Source organism: Bacillus rossius, chromosome 7 (genome assembly GCF_032445375.1).
Source record: "Bacillus rossius redtenbacheri isolate Brsri chromosome 7, Brsri_v3, whole genome shotgun sequence".
Classification (NCBI taxonomy): Eukaryota; Metazoa; Arthropoda; class Insecta; order Phasmatodea; family Bacillidae; genus Bacillus; species Bacillus rossius.
In genome coordinates this window covers 40,102,310-40,108,309 of record NC_086335.1, presented here as the reverse complement: position 1 = coordinate 40,108,309, position 6,000 = coordinate 40,102,310, and the positions used below count along the sequence as shown (strand labels likewise).

At 31.5% G+C, this 6,000-nt stretch overlaps 1 protein-coding gene across 10 annotated transcripts in view; it reads left to right on the top strand.

The window, feature by feature from the left end:
- Positions 1–823: 823 nt before the first annotated feature.
- Positions 824–6,000, top strand: part of LOC134533871 (treacle protein-like) — a 92,380-nt gene continuing 87,203 nt past the window's right edge. For 7 of the 10 annotated variants that reach the window (XR_010075403.1, XR_010075402.1, XM_063371590.1 and 4 more), the window contains exon 1: positions 834–1,073. The gene's annotated coding sequence lies outside the window, so the exon portion shown is untranslated. Of the gene's footprint in view, positions 1,074–6,000 lie in introns of all 10 variants that reach the window. The other 3 variants (XM_063371588.1, XM_063371587.1, XM_063371585.1) reach the window with 2 other exon arrangements.

The following is a 6,000-nucleotide window of genomic DNA, read 5'->3' as shown; positions in this document are numbered from 1 at the left end:
GTTTTTTATATGTATAAATACCATAAGTGCGTTTTGACTCCAAGTTTGATGTATTTTTGGATTAATTACAGAGGCCTAGAGCAACAAAACATTCAAAATCACAGAGCTTCCAAACCAGTTGGTTCCAAACTCCCAGAATCGGTACTGATAAAATTTGAGTATTGCTGACTACACTCACAGGCAGGGCCGCAACTAGAATTTTTTTTTGCTTGGCTAGGGGTGAGGGGGGGCAAGCGGGGCATACTCCCCGGGCTCAAAGCTGTGGGGGCGCTGTATGTATTGCATTGTATGTCCTACTATAACTGGTGGTGGGACCCCCCGCTTTATTGGTGTAGTATGTGCAAAAAAAGAGGGGGGCGCATGAATCCATTCATGCCCCGGGTGCCAGAGACTCTAGTTACGGCCCTGCTCACGTGCCATTATGTTCTGTCTCCGTGAGTCCTCACTTAAGGGGGTATTTAATATTGGTTGATAAGAAATGCTGTTTACACATTATGTTCTTTAAATTTTGAAGGAACAAATTTACACACGATTTATGGTTATTATTATATTTAATAGAACTGTTTTAAGTTTGCTGAAAATTAAAACGTTTTAAAGACTCGAATTAAGAATAAAATATTTTTTGCATTTTCCATAGATGAATTTATTTTGATTATTCTTAGCCAAAAATTAAATTAAATTTATTTTGTAGTGGTATTTTATCCATTTATCAAATTCTTTTTTACTTTGTAATAAGAAAAATATTTCATTAATTTTTTATAGAAAGGTTGGTTACATACCGGAAGTGCTTTGATGCTGAGATTATATTTTGTAGTCCTTGCGTGTAAGCCAATGTTTTGGAGCATTGAATTGAATAGCCGCCATTATTGTCTTTAGTGCGATGTTGTTAAACAATTGCAGGTTAAAATTTATAAACAGAGCGTTTTAACTTTATATGATGCAGTTGAAAATAGCATTATCAGCACCTGTTATTAAATTAATTGATTTGAGTTATTTTGTCGTTGTTATCAATTGTATATGGTGGTGTTTACATTGATGTGTGAAGTTTTCATATATTGGAGTGTCATTTTAAGGTAAGATGTGTTGTTGTTTTGTTAAAATCATGTCGATTTATGTTAGTTAGAATACTTATTATTATTATTTGTATTGGTGAATGTTTTTTATGTGTTTTTTTGAAATGTTTTGGTTTTGAGAAAAAATATTTACATTTTGTCAAAACGAACCAAGTTATATTTTCGGTTTGAGCTGGTGGACGTAACAGATTGTATAATTTAAAACACAATTTGTCTGGTTGGAGTTCACCGACCGTTGCGAATTGTATTTACTAAAGTTTTTTCTGTGGTGTTATTGGTATTTACTTCAGTTAACTACTAATTTTAAAATCGACCATTTTTTTCTTTTCGTAGTTTTAACTTTCTATAAACATGAAATCTACAATTTTATGCATTGGAGGTTTTTTTAGTTGCTGTTTGTTTGATATTTGTATTATTTGTTTATTTTGTTTATAGTGTTTATTAATCAATATGGTAATCTGAAATATTAGAAGCATTAGGTGTTATTAAAGTTAAGTTGTACTTTTATATTAACATTTTAAAGTTATTGAGTGCTATTTTTGTAATACATAGGAATATTTATTTTTGCCTCACAGTTAATAATTTATCTTAGTACTACGTATACCAACTGAACATGTTTTCCTAATGGGTAAGTAACCTTAAAAATTTTCTTTTGTTTTTAAATGAGTTTAGATTGTTAATACTGGAAGATATGGCCAGAAAATAATATTTTATTAGTTACTTCTGCATTAGTGAAAACAACTTTTCAATCTGAAGATGCTGTTGATTAAGAGTTAGGTGAAAATGATTAAGGTCTTATACCACAAGTGAGCAAGCATATTATGCTTCTATCTGATTTGCCTCACCATGGTTTCATACATTTACTTTAGTATAATTGGCCTGACCCTGGTTTCATGCAGTCTCTGTAGTGTGTCTGTTGCATTTGGTTTGCGTGGTAACACATAAACAGTAGTAATATAGGTTTTTTTTTTTTAATATAATTATCTTGGCTTTTCTCTTTAGTTTTAGTTGAGATAAATAACCATGGAAATGTGAAATGCTGAAATTTCAATATACATTTCTTTAAAATTTAACTTGACATATATAGATCGGTTAAACTTATTTTCATGCTTTTGGAATATTATTTGGTAATTATTTGCATTTTTAGGTACTTTATTTTCCATTTGAAAGTAATTTAGTGGAAAACAAATACTAATTCAACAAAATTGTGCTCAAGACAAAGTGATGTAAATGATTAAAGGTAAATATTGAGAATGGTTGAGAACGGGTGCATCAAAACAAAGGCAAAGAAAAATATGGAAGTGCATTTCTTTATATTCTTCCTAATCACTGTAAAATGGTATTAGGATACTCAATACTTAGTTCAGCATAAATTACAGTTCTAATGGTTAGGAAGAACAATTCAACCACATTTATCTGTTTGTGAAGGTTTAAAATTATTGGAAACATTACCTGTTATGTAAATATAGTGACTTACATTTGTGTTTTCTTTAATAGCGTAGCCTAGGCTGTTTTAAATGAGAGGTATCTCTGATCCTGTTGTCGTTTTACTGTTTTCTTGATACTTTGGTTCTCTGGAGATCGTTAAAATATAGTGTAGTGCTGAGGCTGTTTTAAAAAAGTGTTTACCACCCTAATACTTTTTCCATTTAAAGTGAATATTGATCATTATTCCATTCACATAATATTTAGGCTAATCACTTTACTGATATGAGCACTCTAATTTGTTGAAAGTAAACGTGCTTGCACACCTCGACACTGTGAAGAGCAACTGCAGTAGGATTGCATTGGACTGCAGATGCACAAGGTCCAAGCATACACCCCAAGATGAAGGACCTGCTTAAGCCCGGTCTAAAATATTACTTGAAATATAAATAATTAGGGTGGAAAACAATCTTTGCCCCAGCTGTAACTACAGTTAGCATAGTTGCTCCCAACTAGTAAACAATAGTACAATCAGTTTACAGAGCGTATTTTTCAGTCCAATAAAATTCTGAAGTATTCGCAAACTACATACAGTATTGCAAATTTGTTTTATAGAATGTTAATGGGAAATGTTACGAACTAAAAATAAAATGCATATTTGAAGTTCAAATTACATGCTAAGGTATTGATCCAAAAATTCAACAGTGAAAATCATTCTTTAATGTACATGCTACTGTAAAATAATTCTGCAGTAGCTAATGAAATAAAATAAATATTGCAGGGCTGTTTAACAGTGATTAGGAAGAAGGATGTATAATCAAATTTTGGTTTGCCTTTGTTTTTGTGTGCCCCTGTTCTGAATATTTACCCATTAAAATTCAATTTTTTCCAAAGAATATTTTTGTCAGTTTTTTCAGTTTTGCATTGTCTATGGCGAATATTTTTCATATTGAATGCAGATAGTCCATTCTGACCTTAAAAATTCAAGTTTACTAGTTCTGATTGACGGATCAGTTCTAGTGACTGCACCATCAGCGTGAACCAGTGAAATGTCACATCTGCATCTGTACTTACTATTAGCTAAAACAGATGTTACTGCGTGATTGTCAGGCCCATAAATTTAACAGTTTTGTTTTGCAAAATTAATTTATTTTATGGACATTATTTTAGTTTTAACCAATGTACAAAAAGTTGGATGTGGATTCATTGCTTCAGTTAACAAATATTATTTATTATGTGTTTAAGGTCATGCAGGTCTCTCGTATCATTTCTTATGTCATGGTAAACACTGTACCTGTATTAAAACTGGTGATAGGTAATGTTTGATAGCTAAAAGTATGGAAAGTTTTAGGAAGGCATAAGCATTTAGAAATAAGTGTCTTCACAAGTAGTGTTGTTTTGCTTAAATTTAAGTTGGAATTAAACTACTAAAGTTAAAAAAATTTGTAGTTTTTGCTGTACTAGCACTAATGGGAGAATCTAAATGTGCTTACATGTAAGACAAATTCACACTGAATGCATCTTTTACTGATACAGCTTTAACCAAATGTCAGCAGTTGGCTGGCTAAGCAACAGTGTGTCATTACATGTTTCTAAAAGATAGCACCACAAACCCCTCAGAGGCCACAGAAATGCATGACAGGACATGCACATTTTGTCCTTTCATTAAAGGCTGCATCAGCAATTCTGTAAAGAGCTTGCAACTACTGGGAAGGTCAACAATAATCCTTTAAAATGTACTTTTCAAGGAACTTTTAGGCTAAAGGTTTTTAAGAAGGTATTCAAAAGAAGCCATATGTTAGGTGGTGGGTAATAATGTGAAATGGATGTTGGCCAAGAAGAATAAGAGATTTTAAGAATGTTTATAAGATTGGTATGAGGTGAAGTGGTATGTCTATTTTGTTATAAGAGCAAGAGATGGTTTTTGGACACTGTTAAGTAATTTAATTTTCAACATAACTTTCTTTTTTTGTTAACGAGTTATGGCAATTTGTGTTACTGCCCTACCTGTTTTTAATTTTTTTAGTTGCTGTAAATATGACCTGAGGTGTTAATACAAAATAATTTGTTGAGAGATGAAGTAGGACCAAAGTGTTATCATCAGCCACATAAAAAGGGGGGTAAAATTGAGAAGAGCAGTGTTAGGTGATTTTGAAAGAGTTTATAAATTTATAGGTTAATGAGTTATGAGGGGAATGTGCTAGAAATAAGTACTGTTGAGGAGCATAAAGTGAACATCAATTAAGGTCAGTAACTTACTATGCTGTAATTTTGGCTGTGGTATAATAGCACTTTTGACTTTAAACCTGCGTTACACATTTTTACAAGGCATTCAGTGAAATGCTGGTTTTAGGTTAATAAAGAGTGAGTAAAAATCAATTCGCGAGGAACTTACTGTGTTTGTATTGCAACATACAGTAAAATAGTAGATTACATGAGATTTTAGTATATGTTTAATACAAAAATATTTAAGTTAAGTATTGCACAAATTACTAGAATTACAATACATGATGTCCACATTATGAAAAGTCAGAGAAGTTACTTGAAATCATTGAAAAGTCATGGAAATTCACCAGTGATAGGATTTTAAGGGGGAAATGTTATGCTTCACTCTGCCATTACCCATACTGAAGGCATTTTTTATATGGTATTTAGTGGATTATCGACCATATTATAAATGGTGTATGTAAAGTTTGTTTGAATAAATTAAATGGAGGGAACGAGTCCAGATATGGGGATAGTGGAGGCTGGATTTTCTTTAGTTACTTTAGAAAATTACAATATAGTTTAATGATTAATAAAACTATTCAGGGTACATAATTTGAAATTTTGGTCAGGGAAATCATATAATATGTTTGTGTGTTATGTTGGGTATTATATTGTATACTAAATGGTTAGAATTCTGTTTTATTATAATATGTCTACTCAAAATGTAATTTCATTAAGAAATGGATAGCAAAAATGTTATATTTTCTCTCCCAAAACCTCCATTTATGCACTTGCCCCGTAAAAAATGTATGAATGGTAATTACGTGTCACCATTTTGACGAGATCATTAATATGGTAATGGGTTATTAGTATCATCATCAAAATGGTGACAAATCTATCCCCAGAGTCAAGTTCAGATGAAGAGGTGATAAATTTTAAGGCTCTGTCTCCCACGCCATGTTGATTTTTCTTTTTTTTTTCCTTCTCAACAATACTTTAAGGGCTATTTTGTAAATTGTATCAATAACTCCCGTTTATTTGTTCTGTCACAAATATTTTCAACAGATATTCACTTAGTGTAGTATAATGTATGTAAAAAGTAGTGCAAGTGCAAATAATTACTAACTTGCATGTTTACGCTTAATATATTACACTTACTAAATATTTGTGGCAGAATAACAAATGGCAGGGGTTTTTGTTAAAATTTACAAAATAGCCCTTAACTTATGACTAGAAAAAAAATCAACACTGTTTAAGACCAAGTTTTAAACACTATTATTATCATTTAGATACC